Genomic DNA, 19,644 nt, shown 5'->3' with positions numbered 1-19,644 from the left:
TAGTTTGTTAAATAAAAATACCCAGTTAAGTCCTTCCATCTCCTCCTTCAGTAGAAAAGGCATCATTTTACAAAAAGATATATATATGCATATATATTATGAAACTATGTCAATTATATTCATCAGTTCTTTCTCTAGACGTAGACAAGTAGACAAGGTTCATTCAACCTTCCTTGACTAGACCAGCCATCATTCCTTAACCTCTAAAACATGGGAGCTTCTGGGATCACAGCCCTGCCTCGCTTCATTCACTTGCTCTATGCACTTGCCTAATAGCCTAATAATAGCCTCATCACCTCATAATAAATTACCCATGAGCAATGGTTGCTCCTCTATCTGATACTCTGATGAGATATGTATGGCTACCCCATACATATACAAGTCATTTTCTTCAAGCAATAGTTCTGTTACTGTATATAATGTTTTCTTGGTTCTGCTTGTTTCACTCAATAATTTCATGTAGATTGTTCCATGTTTTTCCAAAATTAAACTGTTCATCATTTCTTATGACACAGTAGTATTCATCACAATCACATGCCACAATTTGTTTAGCCATAATACCTATATTACATACACTAGTCTGAAAGGAGATCACATGTTTTCAGTAATTTCCCCGGGAGTTGTAATGGATTTCTGTTTATCCACATAGGTAATCTCATCAGGTAAGCTATGTGTCTGTCTACATAGACAGACAGACAGAATGGATAGATCTGTATATTGCTCTACTAATTTTTAATGTATATATACACATGCTATATATTTGTTCTTATTACAGTAACTTCTTTTTAATTGAAAATTTTTATATAATTAATTAACATTGAATATTTTTCCATGGTTACATGACATGCTCTTTTCCCTCCCCTCCTCCCCCCCAGATGTGCAATTCCACTGGGTTTTACATGTATCATTGATCAAGACCACAGTAACTTCTAATTATGGTCATATCCCTGGTTTGGGGGGTTAGGAAAATGGAGGGGTTTATATATTCCCAGAAAATAGTTATTGTTGCTCCATCACTATAAATGATCATCTATAGTGGTTACTAACAGATAGGGAAAGAATAATGAATTGAGATCTAGAGGACCTATGCCCAAATTCTGCTCCACTAATGGCCATTTATGTGACTTTGGATGAATCACTTAACCACCCTGCACTTCAGTTATCTCATCTGTAAAATGAAGACCTTGGATTATCCCTAATATTACATTTCTAGAACTATGATCCTAGGAGCAGTGAACTTCAATTGAGGTTCATTCAACCTTCCTTGCCTAGACCAGCCATCATTCCTTAACCTCTAAACCATGGGAGCTTCTGGGATCACAGCCCTGCCTCGCTTCATTCACTTGCTCCATGCACTTGCCTAATATCCTAATAATAGCCTCAGCACCTCATAATAAATTATCCATGAGCAATGGTTGCTCCTCCACTTGAGACTCTGATGAGATATGTATGGGTACCCCAGCATGCCAGAATATAATCTATTCATGATTATTCTATGCATCTCTTGGCTACATCATCTCTTAGATTATCCATAAGTGATCCACCCAACACACTAAGGGGTTTAATTTTCTTGACATGGATGAATATCAATGATCCCTACAGCCTCACCACTGATCATACCCTGCTTTTGACATATAAGAGGCCCAGATTGTTCTCAAGGGCTGGCAAATCCCCAGTTGTGGTATTATTAGAAACAGGGTCAAATCCCAAGATCATAGTCTAAGAGATGGGAAAAGATATAAGAGGGGATCTAGTCCAACTCATTTATTTTACAGATTAAGAATCTTGAGAGATAGAAAAGCAAAAAATTCTGCCTAGCCAAAAAACTCTGGCTTTTGAAAAATATCTTAAAATGTCTCAAAGTATATTCCTAATGTCAGGTTCTTATTTCTGAGGAATCACATTTCATTCATAGAAATATATGGGAGGTCTTAAGAACCATTGGAGTCTCAATAGTAAATATGAAGGAAGGTTGCATTTGCAATGCAGACAGATAATCCCAAGGTCCCGCAGAGCAATGATGATTAACAACACATTGGAGAAGGAGCATAAATTTTAATGATATTGCTCATAAAAATCCCCATTTCTAAGGTTATACAACAGAATCAAGTTTGCCTAAAAGCAAACAAATCATCCAGTTCTGGGGTTTCTTTTCTCCTCTATAGTTGTTTTAATAGGACCTACAGCCTTCCCCTAGAACTGATGAACTCGACTAACCTGCAATGATCTTCAAGAATTTCTGGCTTCATGGTAAGACCTGGTTCTCACTGGAATCTGCTATAACTTACTGCCATTCTTGGTGCTGATTCTAATTTATTTTTTTACAAACCAAGAGAACAGGCTTCTGGGATGTGGCCTTTATGAGCAGAGTATTTGTTGATGATAATGATGAGACACAATGCCTCCTCCCAAGATTAGAGGATTTGGGAAGTAATCTACCCTTGGCTACGGATAAACATCTATAAGAATACTGAATTGAATCCTGGACTCTTAAACTCATAGAGGGAATTGGGGGAATTTGGAAATGATTCAGAGAACCATGGAGATAATGATTAAAAGGGCTGGAAATAAGATATGTGAGGAAAGGTTAAAGAAAATGGGATTTAGATGGGAGAAGAATGCTTTGGGGCAATATAGCTCATGTATATGAAATAGAGCCCATGATACTAAAGCACGTAGTGGGAGGTGGCACAAATAGTTCTCTAAGTGCTTTGTGACATTCTGTTTGTTTGTTATAGCATTTTATTTTTCTAATGACCACTTTTTGAAGGAAAAGCAGGAATATGTCTCTAGGGTGATTAATTCACTGAAAAATAAGAGCATTTCAATTACCAGACTTGGCAAGTTTTACCAACTCCTTTAGTGTGTCGGGACTCATATACAATCAGAAAAAAAGTTGCTGCTGAAATCAGAGGCTTTTGGAACAAGACAAAGAACCTTAGAATGACAATGGAGCTTTCAACCCTTTTTTTCCATAGGACAGGGACTATGGATATGTGTAATTAGAATTTTGTTACCCTAAAAACTATGTTTCCCAGAATTCCTTTTTCATCCTTACGTTTCATCATTACTTTTTTTACATAAAGTTTCAGGAATCCCTCCCCTCTGGGCTCTCTCTCTCTTCTTCCCCTTTTGCAGTCTGGTAAATTTGTCTTTACTCAGGCTATACTTTTTCTTTTTTCATATGCTTTTTCTTTACTTCAAGTGATTATTAATACATATTATAAAATATAATTCTTGGAGTTATTGGATATTAATTTAAATCTTACAGATGTGAAAAAATTGTACGTGTTGTCAAACTGTTATCAGACAACTTATACTTTGCCTTACTACTCTTGTCCTCATCTATTCCCTTTCCCTCTCAATTTCCTTTTCCCTCTCTTATCTATCTCCCCTTTTTTCTTTCCCTTCTCTTCTCTTTCTCTATCTTTCTCCTTCTCTCCCTTTCTCCAGCTCTCTCTCTCTCTCTCTCTCACATTTTTTTATTTTTAATTTTTTTTCCAAATTCCATGTCAGTACAGTTTTTAACAATCACTTTCTGACATTTTATAATTCATGTTCTTTCCCTCCCATTCCTCTTCCCCAACACAGCAAGTAATATAATATAGGTTGTACATGTGTTTTTATATAATCCATACTTCCATGTTTAACGTGTTGTGAGAGAAGATCCATGTTACTTAGGCTAGAGAAAAATTCATGGAGAAAATAAAGTGAAGAATGAAATGCTTTAATTAGCATTCAGATTCTTCCATTTCTTTCTATAGCAGTGGACAGCCTTTTTCATCATGAGTCCCTTAAAGTTGTCTGGGATCTTTACATTTCTCTTAACAGTTAAATCATTGACAGTTGGTCATCTTATGTTATTGCTGTTATCATGTACAATGTTCTTTTGGTTCTCATATTCTTTATTACAAGGAATAGAAAATATTCTAAGGAAGGGATGGTAGGAGATTATATTTGGAAAAAACTATAAGAAGATATATTTTCTAAAGTTAATGACTGCAAATTTTCTGAGTATTCTTCTTTCCCCTCCCAACCTGAATATTGAAAATTGAAGGTCTGATGAGTTCAGTGACATTCCCAAAGACAATATGAGTATAACACACTTGAACTCTAGTCTCCCAACTCCAATGTTTTTTCCTTACACCATGAAACAAATTCTATTTCTTCTCTATATCAGCATCTAAAAGTTCCTAAAGGATGGCTCAATATAGAAGCAACAAAAAAAAAATCTGACTTTGGTTTCCCTTGTTCAGTTCGGGGATTCTTTGTTGCTTTGGACATGTTACCATATGTCCAGCATGTTCCCAAGATCACTTTTTTAAATTTCTTATCTATTTTTCAAATGATATGAAGTAGGCTAACTAGTTTGCTGTGTTTGTATCTGAAGCTCATAGCATAATTCCTAGCTCATAGCAGTCACCGAATAAATGACTGCTGACTGACTGATTCATTTTAAACTTTTGCAATTCATCATGAACATGATCTAGACATAATAATGAATAGTCTTATTTAGTAATTTTAAATACATATCAGTATTTTTCCTATGAGATGTCAATTAATAATAATTCCATACATACCTTCCTCTTCTATAGGCATGGCTAAGGATAATCGCTGTGTGTGAAAAACAAGGATTTAAATGAATTTCAACTCAAGAGGCAACAATGGTGTGATCTGGCAGACAAGGAAGATAATTTTGACACTATTAATATAGACCTAGTAGCCAAGATGAGAGAAGTGTTATACCTTATTCAAGCCACAACTAGAATATTATGTTAATTCCTAGGAACTACATTTTAGGAAAGAAGGAGATTTTTAAATTGTAATTAATTAATTAATTAAGAATATTTTTCCATGGTTATATGATTCATGTTTTTCCCTCCCCTCATCTCTCTCCCGTTCTGTAGCCAATGCACAATTCAACTGGGTTTTACATGTATCATTGATCAAGATCTATTTCTATATTATTAATATTTGCAATAGAGTCATCATTTAGAATCTAGATCCCCAATCATATCCCCATTGAACCATATGATCAAGCAAATGTTTTTCTTCTGTGTTTCTACTCCAGTTCTAGGAAAGAAGGATATTGATAAATTGGAAAGCATCCAAAGAAGGGCACCATAATATTGAAAGTACTTAAATTCATACCATTAGAAAACTGATGAAAAAACAGGCTGTATTTTTGGAGCAGATAACACTTTAAACAGTATATGAGAGCTTACTTCAAGTAGTTGAAGAACTTTGATATGGATGAAGGATTTAGATTTTTCTGTTCAGTTAGGAAGAAAGGAGAGAATGAAGGAAGAAATGAAGGCAGGAGGCAAGGAGGGATGGAAGGAGGGGAGAAGGGAAAGAAAGAAGGAAGGAAATAAGCAGGAATTTATTAAGCATCTACTATGTGTCAGGCATTGAAGCTAAGCACATCACAAATATAATCTCTTTGATTCTCACAATGACCCTAGGAGGTAGGTGCTGTTATCAACTCTGTTTTGCAGTTGAAGAAAAGGAGGAGGTAGATAAGGAGGTAGACCTTGTGCCCAGGGTCACACAGCTGGTAAGTGTCTAATGCCACATTTGAACTCAGGTCTTCTTGACATTAGGCCCAGTGCTCTATCCACTGAGCCACCTGGGAAAGCATGAATCCAAAATTTTGGCAAGAACTCATCCTCATACACACTTCACTACATACACATTCCCTATTAAATTGGCTAATTCATTATACTGAGAAATACTGTATTCAATCCTCAGCAAAAGTAAGAGGAGTAAAAAAAAAGGTTCATACATCCATGAATTCATTAAATTTTTTTTGATTGCCACATTTCAATATAATTGTTTCCTTTGGGGTAAAAAAAACAGGAGTAACTGAATATAAATCAAAATTGACCATTCCTACTACAAATACTCTAAATATTTTCCATGGTCATATTCAGATATAAGCACAAATCCAAGCATACCTTTTTAAATGATCTAATGTTTCATTTTTCCCATGCCTCTGCCTCCCTCAATTAAAATAAACTACTCTATCTATCCAATTTGAGAGGAACTAAGAGATATGTGATGAAACATACCGCACAACCAATATATTTGATAAAAAAGTGTCGATTAACTTAAAAAAGAGAAACTGAAAATAAGACTTTGATCTATGTATGCCCTGCCACGTGCACCAGTGCTATTAGCTTTTTCTCTTTCTTCAAAGATCATGAGACTGAACCATCTCAGGAAGTCAAGAAGAACAAAATTATTGTGTAGTAAAAATCAGCCTCCTGAAACATGACAGCCTGTACCTCCTTCCTCCCCACCTTCCACCATGGAACACATCACAACATGTGTAAAGCTATGAATGGAAAACGTTAGTAATTGTAGTATGTGGCTCAGCCTTCTTAGTGGTAAATTGCCAATGAAGATTTCAACAATGACAGGGAATGGTTGTTGTATATTATAGCTCTTTGAAGAAACCTTTCCACTAACAGAATAAAGACTGCTTCCTGAATACGTATTCTTTCCCAAGGAGTCCATTAAAAGAATGTTCTTAAGCTAGTTGGCTCAGCTGATTAGAACATATTACTAATGAGTCCATGGTCAACAAATCAGATCTGTACAGACCTTTGAAACTTACTCCTAGCAATAGTGATATTTGTACAATATACTTCAGATATAAGGATCAAATGAGATAATGTTAAGGGAAGTAGCACATTCTTTATTAGCACCTGCTAAATGCTTTTTCTTTATCTATCCTTCTATTTAATAACACTGTACTGTGCTAGGCTTTCTCAGAGTCAGGAAGACCTCTTTTTTATTTTTTTATTTAAATCCCTCACCTTCCATCTTGGAATCAATACTGTGTATTGGTTCCAAGGCAGAAGAGTGGTAAGGGCAAGGCAATGGGGGTTAAGTGACTTGCCCAGGATCACACATCTGGGAAGTGTCTTAGGCCAGACTTGAACCTAGGACCTCCCATCTCTAGGCCTGGCTCTCAATCCACTGAGCAGGAAGACCTCTTCTATTTGGCATATACTACAAGTCTTATTTTTGCAATCAGTGCCTCAGGCAGAGCTCATGTTCTTTAAAAGTCTCAGAACATCATGAACTAAGAAATTTTGTTCATCATCACACATTTCCTTCTTGTAGTTAGGAATCCTCATTGTGACCTGCAAACTCTCTACCTACAGGTTCCTTTACTGACCACCATGCCTGCTCTGCCTCCACTCTTCCCTTTCCTATCTTGACCCCTTGGTCATCCAACCTACCCTACTCTCAACACTTGAATCTCTCACCATTTTGTCCTGTTATTGTCCATGCTTTGCCAAACGCCAGTGCTGGATTACTTCCACCATCTATCTACTTTGTTCCTATCCACTTATTATAGAATGCAGCTAAAGATATCATGAAACCATGTAACATTCATAATGCTACATTATCTTGCCTGAGTCCTACTTCTGCAAAGTTATCCTTTTACACCTTCCTATTCAATTCACTCCCATTCATGACAGTAACTATCCTAAACCTTTCTATCCTTCCTCAAGGGAGAGAAAGAGGGAGAAGAAGGGAGAGAGAAAGGAAGGAGGAAAGGAAAGAAAAAAAGAAGAGAAAGAGGGACAGAGGAATACTTATTAAGTACAAGTATTATGTTAAGTGAGGAGCTTACAAGCAAACAGAAAGACACTCTCTGCCCTTAAGGAGCTTACAGTCTAATGGGAAAAGATAATTCCCAAAAGACAGATGAAAGTTCTAATATAAAAGAATTGCTTTGGCATTCAGGAAGTTAGATTGACCTGAAAGGAAGTGTCTGGTCAGCCTGAGAATTCTTACAACATGGAAGTCCCACTAGACAGTAAGGGGTTGAACTGGCAAAGGGACATTCCAGATTGAGAAATCTATAAAAGAGACTAGATGATACAAAAGTTTATTACATGATTAATATCTCAAGACCTGCAAAAGTAGGGAGGATTTCTTCACCTAGAATTCGCTTTACAAATGAACTCAGAGGTCTGGACCAAAGAAAAAGAAAATATAGGATATGAGTAGTAATTTTGATATGAAAGCAATCTAGGGACATTCTACATCATCTAGTCCAAACCCCTCTGTTTTCAGGTAAGAAAATCTCCTTTGGAGTATAGTGAAATGACTTTCTAATAGCCACACAAGCTTCAAAGCCAGTGCTTTAATATCTGCCCAACATTTGACACACATCAGCACATTTAAGTCTCCCATGACTCTGTGAGATAAGTGCTATGCTAAGTATTAACCTATCTTACATACTTACTGAGACATCTTACTATGTCTCAGAGAGATTAAATAGTCACACAGCTCACATGATGAAGCCAATACTCAAACCCAAGTCTTTGACTCCTTTGTGGAGAATCATAGCTATGTAAGCAAAGAAGAAAAAAGAAAAACACAAGGAAAAAGAGCAAAGAAATAAAGACCTACAGACAAGTTTTCCTTCTCTCTACCTGTATGATTCTTTTTCACCCTTAGGTGAGAAGGGCAGACACCAGTTCTACTACATGCTGGGCTGCTACTTCCCAGCCTTTAACGATTTGCAAAAGAAAGCCTGAAAACAAATCTATAACCAATAGGCTAAGAATGCTAAAGGTACCCAAAACAGAACATGCATAGATCATAGACTGAATGAGATAATATCTATAATGTGCTTGGCACAGTACCTAAGCACACTGTAGGTATTCAATAAAAGCTGTTCCCTTTCCCAAATCACAGATTTCAAAACTGGAAGGGACCCTGGATGTCTTGGAATCTACGCATTTCCCTCACCCATTTTATTGATAAGCAAACAGGCACCAAAAGATTAAATGAACAATCCATTGTCATAAATCTAGTAATTCTTTGAGGCAGGATTTGAAACTAGGTCTTCTGAACTTCAAGGCAAGTGCTCTATCTACTGTTCTATAACAGCTCACACCATTGTGCTGAGGTGATCTCTGCATGGATCACTAATGAATGAACAATTGATTTAAGAGGAATAGTCTTAAGTCTGGTAAAAGCTTTCTTTTTTTCCTTTTCCTTGGATGGGATAAGTACCATTTCTCCCAGCAGTATATAACTCTCTTAAGCCTCAGGTGGTTTAAGTTAATGAGATTAGCTACAGCAGGCAGCAAAATCCCAGGAGATGAGATTTATATTTTATGTGTTCTCACTTTATACAGCTAGTACAGTGTAGTCCATCTTTTTGCCACTCTGGTCTTGCCTTCTTTGGAAACCCAAAATAGGAGAGGTCATGACTTTGACATGAATGTTTATGTAAAATATACTTAGCTTAGACATACAGAATTGAAAGGGACCTCATACATCAACACAAATACTACAGACCTGGAAAAAAATCTTGACTGACCAGGAAACTTGGTCATATAGGGATTATCTGGAGAAGACTTCCCAAGACAGGAAATCAAATCTCTCCCAAGGCAGCTCATTCCACATGGTAAGAGAGCTCATTTCAAAGCTTCTGACTGAAAACCTAAATCTCTGTTTTTGTAATTCCAATCATCGCTACTGGTTCTGTTCTCGGGGTGCAAAATGGACAAGTCTTCTCCCTCCTTTGCACAATAGTGCAAAGATCATTAAAGACCTATGTCATGGCTCCCTAAGCCTTCTTTTCTCTGATATAAAAATCCCAATTTCTTTTAATGCCCCTTCCTATGGCATGTATTCATCTTCCATGATTATCCTGGTTTCTTTCTTCTAGGTGTTCTCCATTTATCATCATCTTTTTAAATTTTGATGCTCAGAACAGAACACAGTATTCCAGATGTCAATGACTTATGGTCAGAAAGAAGGAAGGATTCAGATATCAATTCATGATATCAGAGAATCTAGAACTAGATGGACCTCGAAGGCTATCTAATCTGACCTCAAATTTTATAGAGGATGAAAAGGAAACCCAGAGAGATTATATAATTTGTCCAAAGTCCAAGGTGAAGTATTGATATTTGAACCAAAATCTTTGACTGAAAATTCAATACTTTTCCATAATATCATGTTGCATCCTTTTTTATGCCCAAACTTTTAATTTCAAGAAGAGTAAAATAATAACTTTATTTTATCATTGTTTCCCCAAATATAAACTTCTTACAGGGAGTGACTGTTTCACCTTTGTCCTTGTATTACTAGCACTTAGTTCAGTGCTGGCCACTTAATAGTAGGCACTTAATAAAAGCTTGTAGATTGACTATAATCTTTTTTGTTATTCTCCCTTTCCCAAACAATATATACCTCTGTTCTCTAACCAAACATGCCCCAAAGAAGGTTGGGTAGGGGGAAACATAAAGTCAAATCAAGAAAAAGGATTGAAAATAAATAATGGGAAGATAATAACTCATCATTTCATTAAATGTTAAGATTTACAAAATGCTTTCCCCTCTCCACAATCCCATGAGTTGGGTATACAAATATTATTGATAGATAAAGAAATAAGCCTCAGAGGTGGCTTCTCCATATATTTGTACATACAATCAACTAGTAAGTACTGGGATGAAGTTTGGAATTTTGGTCTTTTAATTATAAATGCAACCATAGTATATCAGAGGCAGGACTTGATACCATTTCTTCTTGACTCCAAGCCACTTTCCCATATACCAAACTAGCTATCAATCTTGGAAATTACCTAAAAATCTATTAGAAAAATATTCCCAACATGAAGTTAAGTTTAGTTATCTGTATGAATAGGAACATTCTATAATATAATAACTCACATTTTTTATATCTTATTAAAATTCACAAAAGTCTTTTCTTCATATAGCCCTATAAGGTAGGTAATGCAAGTAGCATCATACCCATTTTACTAGTGAGGAATCTGTGGCCCACAGAGGGTAAGTCACTTGCTCAAAATCAAGCAACTGAGGTTGAATTTAACAATAAATCAATGAGCATTGTTTGGGTATTTATTTAGAGCAAGGTCCTTCCAAAGGAAATAGCCCCTGGCCTCAAGGATCTTATATCTTATTGATTAGAGCTCAGATCTCCTGAATCTAAAGGCCTAGGTTCCAGCTTCTATATCTTAAAGAATCAAGAGATGACCTCTAAGGTCTTCAGTGCATGTAACAGTTGGGGACCTACTTTTAATAACCACTTATAAAGCAGCTGTGGAGCAAGCCACATTGTACCAATAAATTGGAAAATGAGCACCATCTCTGGAAATGAGTGATATGAAGAGGCAGCTTCTGGTGGCATCACTAGAGAGACAGGAAGATGAACTGTTCTATCATGACAATGGGTCTCTAAAGGCAATATGTATCCTCAACAGAGGCCACCCAATGCAAATTGGATATCATAAGCCTCAATGATGCTATATATGAGCCCATTCACTATATCCCAGGACATTTCTTACCCACACCACTTGCTTCAGTTCTCAACTCTGCTGCCAACTACAGATATTGCTGCTTAGAAGATGCCCCTCAGAAAAATTCACTAAAACCCCCAAGCCATATGTATTTCATTTTGTGTGATCAAAACAATATGTTGTCTGTTTTCCCTTTATAAAAATTTTCATAACCGAAATTTCCAAGGTCATTACAATGAGACCCAATTTATCGCCTCCTGGGACACTTGTGATAAAAGAACATGTGTTTGTTCACACTGATCCCAAATCTTCTAGAAACTGCGTTTTTATCTCTCAATTTGTATATACATAATATAGATGTAGTTGAACATATATATGCAAATAAATATGTACAATAATTCAACCACTTAGGATAGGATAGGACTTTCCATTAGTCTGCTATCTATCATGTATGGTCCTCAAATAATCAAGATTACCTAGTAGAAATCTATCACCTCACTGAAGATATTGGCACCAAAATATGACATTATATTTCTGTGTTTTTCCATCTGAGCTGAAGCCATGCCTAAAGTATGGAACGCCTTGGCCTATCTAGGCAAGATATGTACAGCTTATCAGTGTTTGTGTCATCTCCATCTTCCATGAATCTTAAGAACATCTCAATGTACTAGTGTATCTCCCATCCAAACATTAGTAGGCATGGTGTAATGTCAGGTTGATCATTCCAGACAGTACTAGGTGAATGCATAAGGAATCAAGGAAGACTTCATCATAGTGGGTGGAACACCACCCCCAACTTGGTGAGCTATGATGAGTTCCACAAGATGGTCAGAAGTGAATGGATTGTGATTTCAGTCCACTGGAGAACTTAAGACTACTGAAGAGATTACAGATCTATTGAAAATTTGGAGTATATTTTAAAAAGATAAAACTTCAATATTTGCCATGAATATGAATGTCTAAGGAATAAGAGGACCTTTTCTTGAACCATAGCTCTGCTGTGATCTATCCAAATGAATTTTAACAAGTGATTTCACCTATCTAGGGCTCAGTTTTCTCCTTTGCAAAACAAGGAGATTTAGTTGACTTTGAAGGTCAACCTTGAAGACCTATGTCCCTAATGGAAGTAATGCTACTACACATATCCTTAAAAGAAAGTTTTCTTTCACATTTATATGGGGGAAATGTTGATGTCTCAAACTGGATGTCCCACGGGCATCTCAGATTAACTGAACAAAATAAAACTCATCTTTTCCCATCATTTCAGTCATCCAAGTTTATAACACTGGCATTAGCCATGATTGTTCATTCTCCATCAGCCCACTTATGCATTTATTTTTCTGGATATTAAAAATCAATTTATTATGCTAGCAAATAATAAATCATAATCAGTGATCTCTCTCAGTGACCACAGATGCCAAAAGAACATCCCAGGCCACCTAAAATCCAGGTACTGTGAGACCTCCTCTGATAAGAAAAAAATAAAGTAACCTTCATTGGTAGGCACTCAAAGTGGAAAAGGGCTAAGACTTCTTTTCTCATGACCCTGGTCCTTTCAGTATCTTCTGTCTTGACAAAAATGGCAAGAAAAAAGATAGAGCACCAATTAATAACTGGCAATAGGGTAATATTATTAATTTCCTTCAGAAGAGGATACTCACACCCACTATATGGGTATAGGCCTTAGTTGAGAAAGACAGGAACAATAAACTATAGAACCTTTTAACAGAGTTGTATCTCTCTTCCTGTTGATCTGACAAGCCCTCATTTGGACCTCCCATGGCAATTCCAATTGGTGGATATTTTAAAAGAGGAGGTGGATTTGGAGATCTCATCTCTTTCTCCATTACTTCATCATAAGGAAGGTAGAGGATTACTCTTCAGGTGGTTGGAGTTCTATAGCTTCACTAAGCTAGAGAAGCTTAGCCAATCTACCCTCTTATGTTGCTCTAAGAAACACATCAGCTAGTTTATGAAATCCAGCTTCTTCTAGCAATCTTTGGCTAAAAAAACATACATTTTCTCAATCAGGTTTTTTATTGATTTTTTTTCCTTTTGTAGACCCAAATCTAGATGACGTATCTAGCAAGAAGAAAAATGAACATGCTTGGAGGGTGGATTCTTTCTTAGAAAGAGTGGAGATCTTCACTTGGCTTTGACAAAAAGTGGGCTCCTGCCCAGGAAAATGCCTTAAGGCCTGAGAGTAATTACTTTAACTTGATAACTAAATTGTCTAACTTTCAGAGGCTGGGGTTTGAGAAAATAAGTGAATTCATAGAGTTATATTGCTAATAAATAATAGAATCCAACATTGATTTTCCTTAGGAAGGCATCTTCAGATTGTGTTCCAAAGACCTATCTACATAGCATTGAACATTAATAGCTTTCAGGTATTTCATGCCATCGATCTATGCCTCAGTGTGATTAACTGACAAACCATGCCAACTCTGCCTCCGTGGAAACTTTCAATCCACCTTCTCTCCTCTTATATGATCATTGCTCTAGTTCAAGTCAGAAAGACCTGAGTTCAAATCTGTTCTTAGACATTTCTTCAGTTTCCTCACCTATAAATTGGGGTTATTAACAGCACCTACTTCCCAAGGTTGTTGTGAGGATTGAATAAAGTATTAATTGTAGTGTTTAACACAGGGCCTGGCACACAGTTTGCCATATAAATGTAAGCTACTATTATTATTATTATGACATTCAGAATCTAATGCCAACTTTAATATGATATTTAAAAGACTAATTAATCAAGAGAAAGCATAAAATTCCCCAGGTAAAGGCGCAACCTTGCCATTCTGCATCACCATATCAGACAAGCTTCCCAATCTGCATGTTGACACTGTTTTCAATTAAATCTAACAAGCAAAAATAATTCCAAGAATGTGAAAAAGGAACATGAGGGTAATTGTTCTGAAAGTGCTACAATTAGTGATGCCATGTAAAGGTATTCAGCCTTCCATTGGCAGCAGAACATTTCTGTGACATAGCCACAGTGCCCCTCCCTTAGGTGACCTTGGATAATTGGCAGGGAATCTGAAGAGAATTAAGCATCTTAGTCAGCTTATTGGACTTTTGTTCTGTCCTTTTCATAGAAACTTACAAAAAACGAGCAAGGGTGGCAGAATGAATAGAGGATCCTTTTTAGGACACTTACTAACCGTGCTGATCTTGGACATTTAAGCTTTCTGAAACTCAGTTTCCTTATCTGTAAAAGAGAAGGAAATAATATCTTTACCACTTATGTTATAGGGTAGCTGTGAGGATCAAATGTAATAATTTAATAGAATCAAAGAATTTGCACTCCAAGAAATATTGGAGGCCATTGAGTTCAGCCTCTTCATTTTACAGTTGGAGAATCTGGGGACCACAAAAGTTGTCATACTATTAGTGATTAAGATGATTAAATCCCAGGTCCTCTAGACTGAAAATCCCATTTTCCCCCCAAAGTATCAGGTTCAATAAAAAATTAAGTGCCTACTATGTTCCAGGTACAGTGACTCAAAGAGAAAAAAATCTATGGATAATACTTGTAAATCTATAAGTGTTAGATAAATGTTAATCCTCTCTCAAAACAATCTTGTTGCAAACCTGTATCCAAAGTCTAGGTGTAGTCCTCTACGAAAACCTTATAAAGAAATCTGAGAGAATTGCTCTATTGTGTGATAAGTTGCTACAATGAATCTTGAGGCAATACTAGTCATTTGCAAAGATTTTTAAAGTTTTAGGGAATAATTTTAAATTGCAATAAGAAATTACAAATGTAAAAGCCTCCATTCACTTCCTACTCCCTACCACCCCCTTCAATCTTTCAGACATCAAAGCCAGAATTGTTTTGGATGAATATCTATCTGTATGTATTGAATAAGCTTAAACTGGGGGTTTAAGGCTTAAGGAAACCCTATTCCCTAATCAGGCTCCACTTCATTCAGCATCAATTCCTTTCAAGAATAGATCTATGCTGGTACTTTACCTCATCTTTATAGCAGTGGAAGCTTCTCCATACTTGTGCAGTATTATTTTTATATATAAATTACACACATTTATGCTTATTTTATATTTAATATATGTATTTTGCATTGACTTATCTTTGTTTATAGTGTTTTACTAAAATAAACTATAGGGTCTTTGAGGGTAGGGGAGATTATCTTTTTTACTTTATATCACAATGCTTAACACTTTGTAATTGCTTAACAGATGCTTGTTAAATGATTCTCTTCCTCTGTCTCCCTCTCTTGATCGCTTCCTTTTCTCTTTCCCCCTCTCTTTCCCCTTGTTCCATCTTTCCCCTTTCTCTTTCATTTCTTTTCTTCTCCTTTCATTTCTTTCAGAATGCCCCCAAATACATAGAAAATTCATCCACAGGTGAAATCAGAAAGGATTTCTCTCTCTCTCTCTCTCTCTCTCTCTCTCTCTCTCTCTCTCTCTCTCTCACACACACACACACACACACACACAGAGCAATAGTAGGAAGATGAAGGTAGAATGCACTTACTATGTCTTGATTTCTTCTTTTTATTTAAATGCTTAATATAATTTTTTTGTAATTCTAAGTTAAGGCAACTCCTTCATTTTAAGAGAAGCCTAAATAATAATTAAATGCTGAAAGTGGTCGGCTATGCTTTATTCCCTCTAACTTCATCTTGAGACTCTAACAGGTCCACACATTAAGTAACAAGTACTTTTATCCTTTCCCCAAATTGAAACATTTGATGTCTCCCATTCAAGATGATTGCTTCTGTTGTTTTTTAAATTACAGACTACATTTTGAACTGATGGTGCCTTTTTATTGTACAAATCTGTGTACGTGTACTAACCCCCTATGAAGAAATTCTTAATCACTTTTTGTGTCATGTCCTCTTCTGGTAGGATGATAAAGCCTATAGATCTCTTCTCAGTAATAGTTTCAAAGATATAAAATAAAATAGAGTTCCACAAAGGAAACCAAATATTTATATTGCAATAGTTACCAAAATAGTATGATAAAAAAGTTCATGAATATCAGGTTAAGAACTCCTCCCTTAGCATGTAAACTTCTTGACAGCAGAGACTATTTTTCCCCTTATATATACAGTATCTAGTACATTGTGTGGCACACAGTCAGAACTTAACAAATGTTTTGTGCTGTTTTTAGGTTGAATAATCGAGAGGATTCCCTGAAGCCTAGATGTGGCTTGAGCTGCACTTGTGCCTTCATCTTACAGTAAGGATGGCTTAGAAATAACACTGCTTTTATTCTGAAAAAAAATATAAATCACCTTTATCACTCTTACATCCAAAGATAGGTGTCTTTGTTCAATGAAGGGTGTTATTTCAAGCCTTTAAACTTTAGGGTCTGAAAATGAATACTACTGAGGTAGACATTTGCCATCAAACAGTCTTTCCAACACCACCTGTGTTTAGTGCCAATTCCTAAAGGACCTAACTTCAAATAGCGCAATAGACTTGCAAAACCAGCCTTTACTGAGTGATCTCAGTAGAATAAACCAGTAGGGTTGAAATATTGATAAACACAAAGCTCTGATCCAACATGACATCAAGCTAGCACCTTTCTCAGACCATTAAAAGACCTTGAACACTCATATTAAAGACTGTTAAGTCAGACTTCCCATGTCTGTTAGCTCTAATTCTTTATTATCTGTTTTTTGGATCCCATAACTCCCCCATTCAATTTTTAAGTACCTATGTAACAGGTACTGGGAATACAAAGACAAAAATGAGGTAGGCATTTCCCTTAAACAGCTCTATGAAGTGCCTACAATATGTACCTAGATATACAAATACACATACAGAATAGGGCAGGTAGGTGGATGAGTGAATAGAGATCCAGGCCTGGAGATAGGAGGTACTGGGTTCAAATTTGACCTCAGACACTGCCTAGATGAGTGATCTTGTGTAAGTCATTTAACAACAATTGTCTAACCCTTATTGGTCTTCTGACTTATAACCTATTCTGAGTATTAATTCTAAGATAGAAGGTAAAGGTTTAAAAAACAAAAAAAGTGGTTGAGTTGATTGAGAGGCAGGTCTAGAGACAGGAGGTCTTAGGTTCAAATATGGCCCAAGATAATTCCTAGCTGCGCATCCCTGAGCAAGTCATTTATCCCCAGTTGCCTAGCCCTTAACAGTTTTCCGCCTTAAATCTAATACATAGTATTGATAATAAAATGGAAAGAAAGGAAACTAAAAACAGCTTTTAAAAAGCTATAAATATATAAGTAGAGAGTAATTTGAAGGTAGAGAGTGATGGCACATGGATAGTGGAGCAGGAGAGGAAAAGATCTCTTGTGAGGGCTTTGAAGTAAGTTAGAGATTCTAAGAAATAGCCAGGTGGGGCAGTAGATAGAATCTTGAACCTCCAGTCAGGAAGATTTCATTTTAAATACTGCCTCAGATGCTTATTAGTTATATGCTCCTGGGGAAGTCTCTTAACCTCTGACTGACTCAGTTTTCTCTCTTGGAAAATGGTGATAATGGGATATACTTCCCAAGGTTGTTGCAAAAATAAAATGAGATAATATTTGTAGAGTTTTATGAAATGTACAATGCTATATAAACACAATTGATGGTAATAATGTGTATAATGGATATTTCAAGAATGAGATAAAACCTGTGCCATGTCACTAAGGTAGGACATGGGATGACAGGTGTAAGAGACAACAAATAAGCCAGTTTGAAGCTATATAGGTGGAGTAGTGGATAGAGCACTAGCCTGGAGTCAGGAAGACATCTCCTTGAGTTCAAATCTGGCCTCAAACATTTACTGGTTTTGTAACCTTGGGTAAATCTTTTAACTTTGTTTGTCTCCACTTTCTCATCTGTAAATTGAACTAGAAAAGGAAAGAGTAAATCACTCCATTATCTTGGCAAAGAAAACCCAAATGGGGTCCTGGAGTCAGATACAATTGAAAATGTCTGAATAATAAAAAGAAAGGATTGACTAGATTAAGATTATAAAAGGTATTAAATGTCATGTTGAAAACATTTTTATTTTAGCTTACAGGTAATATAGTCCTTGAATCTAAGAGAGATTCTTGGGATCATATACTTAGGACAAGAAGATGGCCTAAAAGTGAACAAGTCAAACCTATTCCTAGGATTTTATCATCTTAGAAACACTACCTAAAAACTTGTAGATTCCCCGAACCAGCTGAGAAAATAGCTGCACTAAAAAACTGAAGCTTGGCACAGTGCCTCCCCACCTGAAATAAACAGAATCTAGCTTTAACATAAAGTTCAAAATAAATACGATGGGAAATGATCAAACAATAATAACAATGACAACAACAAAAATAGCAACTATAAAAAGATACTATGATTGCAGGAAAGACCAAGACATAAATTTAGAAAAAGAAACAATGTGAAAACATCTACAAGTAAAGTCTGGAAGAAAAATTCTAATTGGAGGAAAGAATCAGACTCAGTTGGGTACAGAAATCTTTCTTTCCCAGTAGGGAAATAAAGGAGGAAGAGGATAAGAGATGTTGGGGAAAGGATGAGGAGACCCAAGATAAAAAATTGAAAAATAAACAGAAGAAATTGGGATAGAGAATTCACAATTATCGATCATAACTGTGAATGTAAATGGGGTGAGCCAACCCATAAAATGGAAGCAAATACTAGCATGAATTAGAGACCAGAATGCAACAATATGTTGTTTACAAGAGAGACATTTGAGACAGAAAGACACTAACAGAGATGAAATGAAAGGCTAAAGCAGTCTATTATGCTTCAGCTGAAGTGAAGAGGGATGGGGGAACAATCATTATCTCAGATAAAGCAAAAACAGAAATAGATCTAAATTAAAAGAGATAATCAGGGGAAATATATTTGCTAGTATCATAGACGATGTAATAATAGAAAACAAATAATATCACATTTCTCTGACAAAAGGCTCATACCTCAAATATATAGGGAACTGAATAAAGTTAATACAAATAAGTGCTATTTTCCAATTGATAAATAAATGTCAAAGGGCAGTTTTCAGAAGAAGAAATCAAAGGTATATAGTCAAGCTGAAAAAATGCTCTAAATCATTACTGATTAAAGAAAGTCAAATTGAAAAAAAACTCTGAGGCACCTCTTCACAGCTATAAGAAATGACAAATGCTGGTATGGAGGAGGGAAAACAGGTACATTAATGAAATTCTTGTGGAGTAGTAAAACTGATCCAATTATTCTGGAGAACAATATGGAGCTATGTTCAAAGGACTATAAAAACTATGTTATGTCCTTTTTACCTAGCAATATCACCTCTAGGTTCATTCCACAAAAAATAAAAGAAAAAAGAAAATGGTCCACAAACATACATATGTTTGTGTGCATATATATATGTATATATATAT

General features: G+C 36.0%; 1 protein-coding gene across 3 annotated transcripts in view; it reads right to left on the bottom strand.

Annotated features, from left to right (window-relative positions):
• The window catches only part of NAALADL2 (N-acetylated alpha-linked acidic dipeptidase like 2), a 1,419,153-nt gene that overhangs the window by 1,325,340 nt on the left and 74,169 nt on the right, over nt 1-19,644 (bottom strand). The window contains exon 1 of one of the 3 annotated variants that reach the window (XM_016424653.2): nt 14,461-14,511. The exons of the other annotated variants lie outside the window; for them this stretch is intronic. The gene's annotated coding sequence lies outside the window, so the exon portion shown is untranslated. Of the gene's footprint in view, nt 1-14,460; nt 14,512-19,644 lie in introns of those variants that run through there. 3 annotated transcript variants of the gene reach the window in all.

Source organism: Monodelphis domestica, chromosome 8, assembly GCF_027887165.1.
Source record: "Monodelphis domestica isolate mMonDom1 chromosome 8, mMonDom1.pri, whole genome shotgun sequence".
NCBI classification, from domain to species: Eukaryota; Metazoa; Chordata; class Mammalia; order Didelphimorphia; family Didelphidae; genus Monodelphis; species Monodelphis domestica.
This window is presented reverse-complemented; position numbering and strand designations above follow the sequence as displayed.